Raw genomic sequence first — 15,766 nt, forward strand, 5'->3', positions numbered from 1 at the left:
TGTTATCAATGGTTAACCTACCGCATGCTTTCGGATCTGAAAGTGGTCTATAACAGTCAAACAAACTATGTTTTTTTTTCATAATTATTGTCTCTTCTGCTTATTTTAAGAATGTTTAAGTTTGCCAAAAAATGACACTTTATTGACACTAATTAAAACAATTGATGAAAGCTATGTGAAGAAATATTTGTTCTGCAATATTAGAATAAACTGTTCCATACTGACAACTTAACAATCTTCATATCTAAAGCAGATTTATTTTTCCCGGGTACAAATAACTATATATATACGACTGCCAACACTTTGTATTACTTTGTATTACTTTGTATTATTAAAAGAGTCCTGATCAATCTGATCTGTTTGAAAAGTACAGAAATTAAACAGTGGGCTTAGAGTTAAGTGTAAGTTTGGTCTACTTTCAATACTTTGAAACAGCATTTACTTAACTTTCTTTTGTCTTTTGATAAAGTCAAAATCCGATAAAAGCCAAGAGTCTAAAACGCATGAAAAAAACTCTAAGTGAAAGAGAATGACATGCCCTTTATTATAGGCTTATCAAAACCATACCAAAGATTGATCTGAAAGAAGATTTATAATATAAACAAAGCCCTACAACATTTTCCCATCAATATTTTTCACCCATGAATGCACTTAATTCAGGCGATAATTGTTTATAACTGTAAATGAGAGGCCCAGCAATTTATTTTTCAAGTTGTGTAAACACTTAAAGTTGTAAATTAATGCTAATATCTGAAGTTTCCCGCTTACCTTGTTAACAACAATAAATTAAACACCTTATAGTTTTTACGCGTAATCCCCATATGCTTTTCCATGGAAAGCAATGATCGTGTTAAGCTATAGTTACATCTAGAGAATATCGAATTGCTACCAAATGCATATTTACACGGAAAGTGCAGAGAGTCATTACTATCCACTACCTTAATATATTGTAACTACATTTGATGACAGTGACTTTTGTGTTATATTATTCGCAGCAAAGTACTCCTGAACAGTCAGTGAAATGCTTCAAAATGAGTAAAGCATAAGAAACACTTTCAAAATAATTAATTGAAATGATGAATATAACAATAGTCTACCTGTTGTTATACATATGAGATACCAATTTAACTTTTTTTTGTAATTTCTCATATACATTTTACATTTTAATATATCAATGTTTTTGTAAACCGAGGAATCATCATTGAGAACAAAAAGCCAAAACTTAATATCTGAGGTAACGTTTCTTAATAAAAAAATCTCTGAAGGAATTTATGCATCATTTTACTTTATTTGGATGCACTATTAATCTCTCCAGCATGGCCTCAGCACAGCATATAAAATAATTGTAAGTGAAATCCATGAGAAAATTGTGCATATTGTATATCGAATACAAAGAGTTTTAAACTAATGTAGATCATATTTTGTCTGCCTGATCTGTTGTTTGGAAAAAGACTTATTTAGTTTTTCTTTCACTTTTTATCAATGTTTTATGTTATCTTCAGTTTATTGGTCAATTTAGGGTTGTTCCCCTTGGATTTTTTTTGGGTAGATTCCATCTATAGTAGACTTGGAAGTTTGCTTGATGATTCTATTTAAGCTCGTATTAACGAAAATAGCGGAACGCGAAATCAAAATACGCGTGACTATTAACGAAAATAGCGGAACGCGAAATCAAAATACTCGTGACTATTAATAAAATTAGCGGAACACGAATTCAAAATACCCATGACCATATAGCAGCATTATCATAAATAGTATAACCAGTTAGTAATCGGGAATTCTTAACAACTGTTAGTAATCGGGAATTCTCAATAACGCGAATATGTCTTTCTATCAGCGTAATATTGGTGACGCAGCAATACCTGATCTACCGTATAATAACATACTAGTAAATACAGTCATGTGTAACATGTTCAAATAAATTAAGCATATATGTTTTTATCGTAGACTACTTGTGATGCTATTAAAGATCATTCCTAAGTTGAAAAAATGAAATACCGTCGATTAATATTCATGTTTTTGCTCAGCATGTGCAGAATACAATTTTATTACTTATACCTTTTATTACTTAGCACACTAGAAGCAAAGGTGTAAAATTAATACCTTTGCAAGCGATCATGATACAGACAAACTGTACTAAATTTCTGAATAAACGCTACAACGTTTTGCCGCCACGATTGCAAAAATGGAAGCCATTACGCGCACTGCCAGTTTGATCTCATCATTTAAAAGGTTTTGTTCCAGTTGTTTCCAGTTTATTTCGTTTATAAATTTCTGCAATGATTATTGTTAGTGTCTGTTCTGGCATTTTAACCTGAATCATGTTTGAACGAGAAGACAAAAATACAATGTTGTGATTCAAAAAGTGATTAATTATGGTAACATTAACACGATTAATTTATGCAGATACTTGTAATAATTATTCTCAGTTATAAGAAAGACGATTGGAGACATTATCTACTGAACCCTATATTTTATGAAAGATCAAAGCATTGTGCTACAATAGACGATGTACCATACGTCGGAGATTATCACACAAATGCTCTTAATTAATAATAATGGTCTTATTTCACTATCTTTGTAGGAAATATAAAAAGTTACCACCTACGTGAAAATTTGCAGATTCCATAGTAACTTTAAGAGTGACATATGATTCTATAATATTAATTTACTGCGTATGGAATCTTCCGTCATATCAAGACTAACGTCATTTATGTCTTTGTATCGAATTTATATATTTGGTAGGAAAAATTTATAATTATAGATGGAAATAATGCAATACTTGTTCTGTGATTAAAATTTTGATTGTTTTCTTATTTCAGTGTAAATGATGCATGCAGATTTAGGAGACATGTTATCAATAACAAAAAATACGGCTAAACTTTTAACTAATGTTAACGTAATCAAGTCAGTGCGAAAACTTGCCCATCATTCCATTTGAGCAGTACCACTTATTACTCGAAGGGGTGTTCACCGAAAATTTACAGACCGAATAGCAAAAAGCGCAGACGATGATCAGTCTGCAGGCTGATCTTGGTCTGCACTGGCCGCAAAGGCAGAATCACTTGCCACCAGCAGGCTAAAGGATAAAAAACACAGAAATGTATATATGAGCCACGTCATGAGAAAACCAACATAGTGGGTTTGCGACAAGCATGGGTCCAGACCAGCCTGCGCATCCATGCTGTTCGCTAACGGTTTCTATAATTGCAATAGGCTTTGAAAGCGAACAGCATGGATCCTGACCAGACTGCGCGGATGCGCAGGCTGGTCTGGATTCATGGTGGTCGCAAAGTCACTATGTTGGTTTTCTCATGGCACGGCTCATATTTAGATATAAACTTTAGAATATCGGTTGCCATGGGGACACAAATAACATTTATTTGTAAAATATGGTAGAATTTGTTTTGCCTTCGTTTCCTGAATTAAAATCTATTAGTTCTTAGATTCTGCATGAGGAAAAAAAAAGAATATTTCCACTATTTTAACAAAATTATAATGCAATAGTTATATCGTGCTACTAAAACAGATTTTTTTATGGAATGGCCCAAATATTTTGAGGATTATTCACGATATGAACACTATGAGTTAAACACACTGTAAATGTGAATGCGCATTGTACATCAAATATGCAAAGTATCTCTGTCGACAATGTTTTCTTGGGCACTTTTAAGCCATTGTGCAAATTAAAATGCAGTTTACAAGACATATATCTTAGACTGCATAGTGGACACAATGATCAAAACATGCTTAATGTAAAGTAAATAAAAACGCGTGTAAGACAATTGTTCGTAGTTATTTTACTGATCAAAACTGTGAAAAATTAAAATAGCGTCGTTTGAAGAATTCATCAGTGTTTTTAACCATTATAGTCCAGGAAATTCGTGAAATAATTGTGCACTTTGTGTGAAAAGTATGAAACTTGGCATTATTGTAGATGTATGTATTGTATTTCATTTTTGACTGGGAAGCAGATTGTAGATATTCAAAATGGCCGCCAAAATTCAAGATGGCCGCCAAAATACACATGTTTTTGTAAAAACTGCTATAGCCTTGTACACATGGCAAACAAAAAAATGTTTAAAACATGTAGCAGAAAGTAATTTTTAGCTAAGAATTAGCTCTATATGCTTACAGAAATAAGTCCAATATGGCGTCTTAATCCAAGATGGCCGCCATAAAATCATTTTTTCCATGAAATTCGTTCTTCAAATGGACGAAAATGTGCGAAAAGGATGAAATGTTGCATGGTACATGTACCATGCGGTATATATTTGCAATGTAAACTCCTCAAACAACCATACACTAACAGAGAATAAACAATATAGCCTACAAAATTCAAAATGGCTTCCACAATTTTTTTTCATGAAAATTGTGCATCATTTTGTCATATTGTGTGAAAATTTTGAAATGTTGCATGGTAGTATATATACTTAAATAATACGTTCTTCAAACAATCGTAAAACTGACATTGAAAACAAAATTTACTATGGCCAATAAAATTCAAGATGGCCGCCATAAAAAAATTCCAAGAAATCTTCAGTTGGGCATTTTGTGTGAACGTTGCATGATAAAATACACAGGCTCTCCAGCCGTTCCTAGTTTTTCCTAGTTTTTTTAAGTGCTCCTAGTTTTTCCTAGTTTTTCTAAAATGCTCCTAGTATTCCTAGTTTTTCATTTGCAGCATTATGTCTGAAAGTTTCAATTTTGTGTTTTAAATGTGTTTTGAAGATTTTCTTGCAGAAAACAATGTAGGAATATTCAGTAGTGGTTTGGTGTCACTGATACTTTTAGACTGTGCTTAAGTGATGCCAAACAGGAACTGCAGAAGCAAATTTACAGTCAGCTGAACACCAGGCCCTAATGCATGGCCGGGCCGAGGGGGGCCGTGCCCCACGTTGGCTGAGAAGTGACCTATACTCCTCAGAGATGCAACCTACTGTTTTGGCAAAGGAATAATTTTTTCTCAAAATTTAGACCCAGAAATGCACCAGAGGCCACCATTTCATGCCTGTATTTCAGAAATTTCCAGGGGGAGAACCCCCTGACCCCCATAAAACGAGGGCTGTACAGCCACTAATAAATGGAAGCAGAGGCCATCATTTCATACCTGCATTTCAACAAAATTCAAAAACACTCTAATATGGGCAAAGGCACCCCTCAAATACCTCGCTAGGCTTCTCGACGGTGACATCTTTGTTCTAGACTGGTGACTCCCCACCCCACCCTCACCCAGTCAAAAATTTCTGTATAGCTTATATGTATGGTAATTGGATAGAAAAACAGCAGTAAGGTAACACTTTATCTGATAATACCTCCTAGTTTCGTCTCAGTATTCCTAGATTTTCCTAGTTTTCTGCCTGAAAAATTCCTAGTTTTCTCCTATTTTTTTCAAATGTATTGCTGGAGAGCCTACAGATTTGTAAAATACGCTCATGAAAAACTTAACACTTACATTTGGTAAATAAGTCTATGAATATGGCCAAAGAAATCCAAGATGACTGCAAAAAATTACTTAGAAAGAATGGATTTACCTCAGAAATGCACACATGACCTTGTATATCTGCAACAGGTCACAGCAATTACCATTGGATTAATTCTCCATATACAGCGCCGATTGCTTATATTGGTATACTAGTATATTGTTATTCTGCCATTGACTGATCCTAGATTTAACCTGCCTTTTTAATTTAAACATATTTCATTCCATCAATTAATGAAACATTTACAAAAAAAATAATTGAGGAGACAGACAAATAACAATGCTAAGTACCTCTCTCTTGGCCTGTCGCATTGACAATGTAGACAAATCTACTATCCCTTGTGTGCTAACAGCTCCATATTGGCAGTAATAACACAATAATTCTGTTGCACATACGAAAGGACAACATACCATTAAACTACTGCATATAATGACAATAAAACATTACCATGGGAAGTGACAATAAAACATTACCCTGGGAAGTCACAGATGCAACACTGTAAGCGCCAATGTTGCTTTCAAGGGAAGTGCTGGTTTCTTACATTTTTCACAGTAAAAAAATGGGGTCTGATCACAATGAACTTTAATAATATCCTAAACTAGATTTCAAATACAATGTCACACCAGTTGAGAATTCTGCATGTATGGTAGAAGCACCTATGGTGAATCCTGGTGCCCGTTTTCAGGCTTTTCAAAATTGCAGCCCTCTCCAAAAACACTGCATTAGATATGAATGCTTCAGTTGATGCGACACTCGTAGACAGTGATTTTGATATTAAAATATGTAGTTAACAATTTTTATATACGTTTTATACACATCTGGTCTGGAAATTGTATTTTTGTACTTTCGTTGTTAGTAAATTATCTCAACTTTACATCTGTGTCTGTGCTGCAAAGTTCTTTTTTTTACTTTTTGTCTCAGCTTTGAAAACAAACTGATATCAATATGAAAACAGTTTTCCCTTTTACTTTATTTACTGTACAGTTACATATGCATTGTTGTCCTTACAAGTACCTGTTATATAAATATCTGAGCCGATTGCTCAATTCTTTGTTATCAGATCAGAAACATGTAAACATTTATTAATATGAACAAATCTTTTAATAAAATAATTTGATAAAATAATATTTTGCTAATTGAATGGTTTTGAAATCAATTTCTGAGCTTTGTCCTTTAAAATCTAATGTACTGTGTTAACTTAAGGCTGCATTTAAACAAAGGGGTGGGCGGGGGCAAATTTTATACATAATTTTGCATGTAAACAAAAGAAAGCAACTTGTATACATAACTGTTTAGTATCAAAGAATACAAGTAACATAGGACAAGACAATATATATTTTCAGTCCAGACTATATATATAACACGGCTGGCATACTTTAGCAAAAAACAATCAAGTGTCCGTAATGAATCTATAAATAGATTAATAGTGCTGGCCATCTTGGAATATAATGGTCTTAATAGTTTTTATCTTCATTATCTAAGGGTATTTATCTTATATGTTTGTTCCAAGTAACATCCATTTACGTGATGTAATCAATTATTTCACCATTTCCAAATCAAAGATGAGTTTTGGCGGCTATCTTGGATTTTGGGGGCCATATTGACTTTTCAATATAAATTGCAAATTATTTCCACAAGCCGCTTCCCACTCTTAAATGAAGCGTATAATATTTATCTACTGCTATGCCAAGTTTCATGCTTTTCACAGAAGGTGCACAATTCGCCCCTTTTATGCACGGATTTCTTGGACTATTAGCATGTTGTCGACAAGTGATTCTGCTTTTGCGACCAGCGCAGACCAAGATCAGGTTGCACATCCGTGCAGTCTCCATTTTGCCACATGAAGTGTACGATATCTGGAATTATGTAACTGAAAATTGCCATATCTTATGTAACAACGTGATTGTCCTTAAAACAAAGTAAATTATATGAGAAGAGTAAAATACATATGTTACTCAGTACAGAAGTAAAACAGTATTATATCTTTTGACGATAATTGCAATTAAACGTATTATCAGGTCATAATTGCACAACAATTTGTGATAAAGCGTGCAAGAAACTTCAATTATAGCTAACATGAAAGAGAAATTAAGTAATTTATGTTATCAGTTGTATGCAGACTAAATTAAATCGGCTAATGACGAGTCACATGGTACAATAAAGTCGGTTTTAACATACTGTTGTCTACAAGCAGCCTCATTGAATTTAATTATGACTAAGCATGACTCGTTTTGATTATTTGAAAATTACTTTTTAAGACAGCATTTCAAATTCTACCATGTTGCTTTATATAACAAGACTATACAGTGACTTGTCGTATGTCCTTTAATAAATAATTCAAACCGTATTTATTTATATTTTTACAACAGCTTACCACAAAAATATGTTGTTTTCTTTCCAAGAGTATCAGATCATCAAAATAAAAAATGCTTGTCCATTGAAATTTTGAACATTATAAAGAACAGCCAATATACCAATTCATATTACAATGTAATTCTCCTTCAGTGCGTAGTTTGTACTTAGAATATCCTTAAACCCAGAAAAAGTACACATACTCTAGGCTCAATTTAGAAGTTTACCACAGGAAAATGTTTTACATGCTCTGATTTAATATCCTTTAGAAATGTTTGATGAATTCTTCAAACAACCCTATTTTGTTGATTTTTTGTGCATGACTCCGTTTGCATTTTCGCATCTCACTGAAAAGGCCACATCTACATTACAACATTTAGGTTTTTTATACGAACATAAATATTTCATTCTTTACTACACATACAGTGAATGTAAATATATAACTTTGTTTTTGTGTTATGTTTGGTTGGGTTTAACATCGCACCGACAAAAATTATAGGTCATATGGTGACTTTCCAGCTTTTATAGTGGAGGAAGACCCCAGGTACTCCTCCGTGTATTATTACATCATGGGTGGGTGGGACCACCGATCTTCCGTTAGCCAGCTGGTTGGCTTCCTCACATGAAGAATTCAACGCCTAGAGTGAGGCTCGAACCTACATCGGTGAGGGGAAAGTGATTTGAAGTCAGCGACCTTAACCACTCGGCCACGGAGGCCCCTAGACACTGTTTAAAATACAAAGAATATATCCAGTTCTAAAGAACGGCGTAATAAGATACCCTGTTTTCAAATGTACGTTGTCACCTGTCAGAGAGACAAAATGGATAACTTTTTAGGAATTCGTCCATTGATTATGTAGCCTCTTTGTCAGAGGGTGCTTGCTTTTTTTGCAGCGCTTTCTTATAGAGACTGATAAAGAACATAAATGCGATACTATCCTATATATCTCTGAGCAACAAAACCAGAATGACGCTTTTTGCAAGTATTCAACTTTTTACTTTAGAATTCTTCTCGGTCAGTGATAACGTTTGACATCAATTGTTTCAGACCTTTCTTTCATTAATCCGCTAGCATCAAGTTGTTGTTTTCCGGGTTTGTTTTGTTGTTGTTGTTTTTTTTTGTTGTTGTTTTTGTTTTTAGTTTTTTTTTTGTTTTTTTTTTTTTTTCTTTTTTGCGATTCTTTTTTTTAAATTTGGGATTCCTTCGACATGTCCAGCACAGAGTTCTACCTTTTCTAATTAACATACAATTCATTAAAGTTTTGATCAGTATACAGTACTTGAAAATATCAAGATATAACATTTCATGTTCTTCCCTAGACCATGTCGATGCTTGCCACGACAGTATTATCTTAATGGAAATATTTTTATGCAATTACAGAAAAAGTTCTATAGGTCTTGTGAACTAAATCATCTGAAAATTCAATTTAGACTTAATATTTTTGTATCTTTATCCGGTTTAGGATAACTGTGTAGCCACTACTGAGCAAATTTGTCATTGACAAGAAGTATCAGTTTATCATGTAATGCCATTCAATATATTTCCAACAAACAAAGGAATACAATGCGTTTGCAAGTGATAGGATGATTAACACCTAGACCTAAGAAAGCAATTTATACTTGTCACATGCAAATATACTAGAAACAGAGCGTGCTCTGAATACGAAATTAAGAAATATTAGGTTATAAATAAGGGATTATTTTATGCGCCTAATGTGATTCGTGACATATGGATTAATGACAACCAGGCAAACTTACATTATTTAAGTCAATGTATTATTAACGCACTTATTTAGGTATAAAATACCCGATGAAATAAATGAATGCAATGCTGAATACTCTGTGTTTGTGACATTTGAAATAAACGCTTTTTAATAATTTACTGTTATATGTATTTGATACTATGTCCTTTAACCTTTAGTTTGTATATTTTAAGGTTTCACTAAAACACATTGCAATGACTGATATTCAAACATAAGATATGATACTGATATATATATAATAATTACTGTTCTGGCAATGTTGAGAAAGTAAATTAATTGCGTAACTGACTTTTGATGACCATCAGATTTTTAACCACAAGTAGTCATTGCCATTTTACAATAGGGAAAACGCAATTTGTAATGTATATGTAATTACATTTATTCGGTTTTGTACTGAATATGTGGAAAAATATGTATGTGTCTGAGTTACTTTTGGAACGCTAACAAGCATCTTCAGTTTTCCCAATGTAATTTTATCTGTTGCAATCATTAAACTGTGATGTATGTAACTATTCCCTAGAAATGTATTATATCATAGCATCATTAAATATGGAAATTTTCCACATTTGCATGCATTTACTTGGAGTAAATTTTACCGTGCTAGTGTCAGTCCAGAGTGTGCTATACAATATACAATGTTGTGTCATTTAGAGCATTTTATCGCTTTATCACCTACAGATTTGTAATACTGAAGCTCATTATAACTGACATTAAAATTGTTTCATCTCTGCACGAATTTATCCCAAACAGCTCTTTATGTCATTTTAATCTGCTAAATTACGATACTGCGATAATATATGGTTTAAAACCTAACAACATAGTTAGATTGGTACTAAATCGATGACATAACCGGTAAAACACTTGGTTTGAAGATGTTAACAGTCCTTAAAACAAGAGAAGCAGTCAGGTTCTTCCTATAGCCAATACTCTTAAAATACAACAGGATATGGTCAAAGTAAAACATAAAGAGGAGAAAATACTGGAACACAGTGTGGCACTGCCTTGGAATAATCAGTGATAAAAACAAGATTTTTGAGTGTAAGCAGGTTAATTATGTACATCACCACACTTTTAAATGTCATGTAAAAAATTTCATAATAGCGTTTATTTGTTTGTTTGTAAATGGAAATTATTCCCACCACGTGATCCCTGAAGGACCGATGGTAACTTAGGAAAGGCAGGATAGAGAAACTCGTTCAAATACATTGTATATAGAAGGACTTTGCAGGATGTAGCAAGAAACAGGACAGAACACTAATTCCACTGTAGCACATTCCCCTTGATGGTTTTGCCGACCAGCCTATTACGACCACCTGTCTTGGCAGAACCTAAACAAAAAGGAAAGATTTGCATATTTTAACTTGGTAATAATACAAATATAAACCACTTCACACACGCTTCAAAATGTCAGTCAAAAACATGATACAAAATGTATACTTTTCAGATGAAATTGTAAAAAATGTATTAATAAATACATGTACAATGGTAATTCAAAACTGGCTTAAAAGAAAAATGAAGTAATATCTATAATTTGTGTGCGGAATAACATCAGTACATGACATAATATGGTAAAATTTATACAAACATTACTATCCTTTATGCTAACAAAAAGGTAGTACTTGTTACATTGTAATGTATTTCGACAAGACATGGATGCAAAAATGTTGTATTAGTATTAAACAATGGTCGCTAAAGTTGTTATATTTGACAGTGTGTGTCATAATTAATTACATGTAATCTACGACAATGTAATGCATATCATCAAAACCTAACTTTCATGGGTTAGTTATGTATGTATAAGCTTCGCTTCATTTGTTACGTGTTACTAATTCTTGGGAAGAATCTAAGTAAACATGATAAAAAGGAGTCTTTTCATAAGAGGTATTGGGATGTATAGAAAACCGTACGCCCCTACCCCTCTGGCAAAGGCTTAGCAAAACTCTTTCATAATGCACCTTGAATAGATTTCATGATTCCAAAAGACTTGGAAATATGACAGCACTAAGTCCAAGTACCGAAAGACTCTAAATAATGAATGTTGTTCTGATAAATTATTAGAATTATAAGATGATTTCTCTGGAAGTATACAATATAACCGAGCATAAATTAGTATGGAGGTAAAGAAGCAACATTAATCACTATCCCGAGCACCGGTTTCACCCTTGCTTGCTTCCTACTAGAAGTACAGATACAGGGGGTTCTGTTTGTCTTTATTTTGTTTGCATCTATGATCAGATAAATAAATGTAGCTACCCATACTGTTACAGGTTGCAGGGCATATAAACTTACAGTATATTTGCAGTAAAGCTGCAGTTGTGTTAAGTTTTAATACTCATTAACGTATTACTCATCCCTAGTATCAATGGAGATAAAAGGCATTTTCTAATACAAGTTTGATACGGTCATGGTGAACTTAAATGTACCACAATATTAATACTTAAACGTTCCAGTCTTCGTATAAATATTCGTACGTTTTAGAAAATGAAAGAAAATGACGTTACACATAATTGTGTACTCCATAAAATTAATTATCTCTCGTTGTATCATGATTATGCAGCCACGTATAGCTAAACATACCTTTATGTTACTCTGTCTCACTGCAGATAAATTCCAACTCTTCAGAAAAGCCATTAGTTTTGTAATACAAGAGTGAATATTTTTGTGATGTCAACGTTTATCTGTTAACTAATTCACCCCTCGAGCGTCCAATTATCGTTAAGTGAATTCTGTAACTGATTTATATTATTACATGGACTCGGTATAAATGAGAATAAAATACTTAGTTTGTTACTACATTGTAATTATAAATTTAAAATTGAACTTCTTGAAGTTCTGGTTTGGTATATTATCTTGTATTGTTAAAATGTATATATATTGGTTTTAAAGTTCGCTATTTTAGCGCTTCAAAGCCAAGTATAGTGGACGCAACTTGACCCTGATGGTTGACCTTTGTATTATAATACATAATTAGGCACAACCTATTCTTGAAAAAGAGTGTACGTAAAACGCTTCATCTCTTTGCATTCATAAGTTTAAAATTGACGTAGATTTATCGTGATGTAGATTTCCTAATGCCATATTAATATACACCACTACCTTAAGCACCCCTTATTTCTACAATGAAATAATCGATATGAATAATCAGCCTAAGGTCAACCATCGCGGTCAAATTGCGACTACTATATAGAGATAATGTGACAGGAAAGGCCGTACCGGCGACAGTAACCATCAAAACGAATCAACACCCTTTACAATATTTACAAATTTATTTACATAAGATGATTATTAACAATGAATAGATATGAAAAGAAAAAAAACTGATTATAAGAAAGAGAAAAAAAAAAGTTCAGTATCTCTAGATACAAAAGTTCTTATAGTCCATTCTAATCTGACGTGACACAGGTCTTTAATGTAATTGTGAACTTTAAGTAGCACAAACAAAACGTAGCTTCTAAATTCAAAATACAGTCCCTTTAAACCGTGAATACGTTGATTCCGTGTTGGCTCCCTATGGTGGTAGGTGATTGCATCCCTGAGCTGACTTCAGAGGATAACAAAAATCATCGTCTTTGCGGTTTACGGCACAACCATGGGACGAAAGCTCTGCGCTGGGAATATCACATCCAGGCGAGTGAAGACAAGTGAACCTCGGGCATTGTACTTCCGGGTTATGACATCACCAGGAAAAATCGTCTGGCGGAAGAAGCTAAAAATATATAACATATGGTAAGCACCATAGCAAAACAAATAAGTCAGGGCATAAAACTGCTCCTTTGGGTACACCATACCTCCGTAGGCTCCCATAAATAATACGTGCTACTTATACAAAACATATGTGCTACTAAGTTCAAACGTCACATGATTAAAATACGTCACTTATTACTTCCATTATTACAAAGATTACTTACTTAAAAGACTAAAGTTAAAGTATGAAAAAGATATGAAAAGTATATGATGAAACATTATAGATACGGACATGATAAACTGCAGCTATTATTTACAACTACAAATTAACAAAATTCAATATAAATCAAACGTTATATGATAGTTGGCATCCATATAATATCTAATGCCATATACTAAAACGGACATTGTATGTGTATGCAATAGACTGTCACACAATTTCATATTACAATAAAATATACATGGTACTAGACTTGCCATATAGATTTATACATAACAATACAATGCAGTAATGGCGTTCCATAATAACGAAATGTTTGACATAAGTTTTTGAAACAAAGTACTTTATAAATATCATGTTACAAATTTCAGTACAAATTTTACATCTTATATAAATGAAACATTTTAGATTCCTCTTTCTAAATAATTTACAAAAGTCTGAAAAATTTAATAAATTATCCTGACATACCGAAACTAGCTAAAATCACATGCCGAAAAGTAAATGTTACAGAATTCTGTAGAATGCACAAAAATTTACCAAATAAAAATCGTAATGCAAAAATCATACAAAAATCTAACAAATAAATTTCTTACCTCGATCGAGCATAAATTTCTAGCAAGAAAATAATTCAGACATAGATTCGTCTATAAAGTCGGAAGGTGGTGTGCGCAAGGCATATCTAGTCCAGTCTATTTAAAGGATAATGTCCCGCCAAATACTAAATTTCATGGGATTCACGGTTAAGCCGTGAGCTCCGACTATTGTCATTTTCACGGGATTCACGATATAGCCGGGAAATCTAACTACTTTGGCGCGAATTTAAATTGACAATTTGAGGCCCATTATAGTGGTTTTGGGGATAAAAACATAAATTACTGAAGTTTATAAAATATCAACTTTCTTATTACTGAACCGAATTTAATGAAATTTACATGGAAATTTAAGTTATGAAATACAGAAAAACATGAGAGGTATTTTATGCGTGAAATCTGACATTTACCTCAATAACTCAAAAATTTACAAAAAGATGATGCAATACCTGCATTTACACTACAGATAAAATAAGGCCCGTATGTCAATTTGTGACAGATACCCAGAGTCTAAAAACTGTATTGGGCATTATCAATATGTTATATAAACGGAAGTCTGTTCGTTTACCTTGTAATCTAGCGTGAACTACACTAATGTGTATATGAACTTGATTTATACTCCGTTTTAAAGATACATCAAGCCCGCCCGCTTAGCTCAGTAGGTAAGAGCGTTGGTCTACGGATCTCGGGGTCGCGAGTTCGATCCTCGGGCGGGGCGTATGTTCTCCGTGACTATTTGATAAACGACATTGTGTCTGAAATCATTAGTCCTCCACCTCTGATTCATGTGGGGAAGTTGGCAGTTACTTGCGGAGAACAGGTTTGTACTGGTATAGAATCCAGGAACACTGGTTAGGTTAACTGCCCGCTGTTACATGACTGAAATACTGTTGAAAAACGGCGTTAAACCCAAAACAAACAAACAAATAAACAAACAAACATCAAGTTTTTTCCTTTTTCTTTCTAAACAATTTAGTATTAGTAGTATATAAATACTTGAAAAGTAAGTATTTTTAACACTAAAAATTGTTATCCCGCCACAATATGTTCTACGTTATTAAAATACATCATAACTTCCCTCGTACAGATGATAAATGACATAAAATGCCTTCAAATGTCAACAAATTTGTATCTTCCAGTAATGTTTGATATATAATGCGTTACACTGATACAGAACTGAATATATTTATTATTTCATTTGTATGAATTACTGCAGTGTGATTTATTTGTGTCTGGTTTCTGAATGCGCTTAGCTGGTACGTGGAACGTTTATATAACCTACTACATCTCATGAACAACAAAAAATCTAATATCTTTGGTATATGATTGAATTGCAGAATGCAATAAGAAATCGTTACGACTTGGCTATGCATACTTTCTTGTGCAGAATCAGTTCAAAATGCATTGTGCACAGATATTTGTAAAAAACTTTATTAATAAATCTCATTATTTAACACCCACTGATAGTTTGATAACAGAATCTGATACAAGGACTAGGTTCAAAGTAGAATCTCTCCACTTCTCTACTCAGATTTATGACAGAAAATAGTACCTGAGCAACTGCACATCTTTCTCTCTGAGTCCCTAACTCAGATAACAGTTTCTGATATTATTCACCGTAATTATGACTTCATTGCCTAAACTAAACTTCAACAAAACAAAATGAGGCTATTA

Source organism: Mercenaria mercenaria, chromosome 1, assembly GCF_021730395.1.
Source record: "Mercenaria mercenaria strain notata chromosome 1, MADL_Memer_1, whole genome shotgun sequence".
In the NCBI taxonomy this organism is placed as follows: Eukaryota; Metazoa; Mollusca; class Bivalvia; order Venerida; family Veneridae; genus Mercenaria; species Mercenaria mercenaria.